Source organism: Ixodes scapularis, unplaced genomic scaffold, assembly GCF_016920785.2.
Source record: "Ixodes scapularis isolate PalLabHiFi unplaced genomic scaffold, ASM1692078v2 PGA_scaffold11__112_contigs__length_91849675, whole genome shotgun sequence".
Classification (NCBI taxonomy): domain Eukaryota; kingdom Metazoa; phylum Arthropoda; class Arachnida; order Ixodida; family Ixodidae; genus Ixodes; species Ixodes scapularis.
In genome coordinates this window covers 79095794-79097679 of record NW_024609837.1, presented here as the reverse complement: position 1 = coordinate 79097679, position 1886 = coordinate 79095794, and positions in this window count along the sequence as shown.

The window sequence follows — 1886 nt, the reverse complement described above, 5'->3', positions numbered from 1 at the left end:
ATCCACCATTCTGTTTCAGATTATAATCGGGATTCTTATCGCCATCCTCACACAGGGCCACTGTGACAACAAGCAGAAGCTTTGATGGGATCCTGGAAGAACGTATCTCACATCAACCACGCTGTTTCTGCTTATAATCAGGATTTGTACCACCATCCCCACACCACGGAACTTAAAAAAACGGAATTAAAGAATAAAAATTGAAATTCACCGCGACACACAAGGAAACCGATTGCCCACTCTATACATACACATGAACGTCAACGCAATAACGTAAACAAAGGTATATTAGGACAGAATAAACTATGCAAACATAGGTTCGTGGCTGGTAGCAGGTCTGATCAATCCCAGTTCATCAAGTTTGCTGCGATGTCGATGATGTCAGCTGATCTTTTTGCTTTAGCGCTCCATGGTTGCCGTTAAAAACTGTAAATGCGCTAAAACTGGCACATACTGATTTTTTTTCTCATAGAATTTTCAGAAAGCCAACGGTATAAACAATGTTAGATATACAAGGATATGTTTATTGAAGACAGTTTAAAGAAGCGATGCAAAATTGTGCAGAGCATAAGCATGTTTATCAGAAACAAACAATAATTAACGAGCTATGTTCTAGCTTTTCGCCACTAGAAGATGCTGCAGTGCTAAATTCGTTTTGGTTTCGGTCTCTAATTCTGGATCTCACCACCTCCCGACGGAGAGTGGTTAAGTCTACGCGATATCGCGGCATTTCATTGGTGGAAACCCAAAACACTCCGCCACCAGCCGGACTTGTTTTACTTCGGCTCTTAAGGTGAAAACGAGTATAGAAAAGCACAGGAAACTACGCACAGGCGTGAGTTGACTAGAATGTTCGCCGGACATTCCAGTCAGTGCGGTTCAGTGAAGAGCGTGCTCTCATTAAAGGTGTGATCAGTGAGTTCTGCGGGCAGATCAGTTGCAAATGGCCTCCTCGGTTCCGCCAAACTTGCACGCCTGTCATACCCAAATTTTTTTTTTGGCTTGAAGTGCGGTGAAGTATGAAGCATTGAACACCACGACTGAGACCGGACAGGACGAACGTACACAGATATCTGGGATCATGCCCGTGTATTTCAGTATTCCTTCGTCTTGGGATATATGATTCGCCTTCACTGGCTCATTTGGCACATTTCATCGAGCATACTCGATAAAAAATGCTTCAAACAAAATTGCTTCAAACAAGTGTGTGTCATCCAAGGTTGAGTACATTGAGGGGTACTAGGATTTCAGGCCTTTCGGCACGCGTTCCTTTAGCTATATAAAAGATTCCAAGTAAATTTCCAAAAACAAGGCGTTGGCAAATATACTCCTGCTACTTTCGGTTTAGATTTCTTTCTTTTTTAGAAAACGTATTGGCGACGTGCGCGACCGAAAGCGTCGCTGTTGTCGGCCTTCCACGATTGGCCGAACGCTGACTATGACGTCGGAAAGGGGATTTATCATTGACGGAAATAAGAGGAATGAAAGAAGTTTAATTATGACGGTGTTGGCGGTGTTCCTTTGAGAGCGTAATGATTTCAAGCTTCCACCATGCTAATAACAAACACCGTCGAACTTGTTGTTTGCAAGGTAATGATGTCACTAGGGGGAACCGTAGGAGGGCGCCACCAAAACATCTCGCCCAGAGCCGTTTATACTGAGAGAGTTTGGCCTTCTTAAGGAGATTTTGACAGTCTGACAACCACAGCAGCGTAGTCTGACAACCGGGGGATGACTACTTCCGTCCGCCATATTGTGGCTCTGACTCATAGGAACTCTACGCGATTTCTCAGGAATGAACAAGACAAAGAAGTAACGCCATATTGTGTTATCGCGAAATCCGCTTGTTCTAGCGGCCAACAAGCTCCGCCCATCGGCCAAACTCT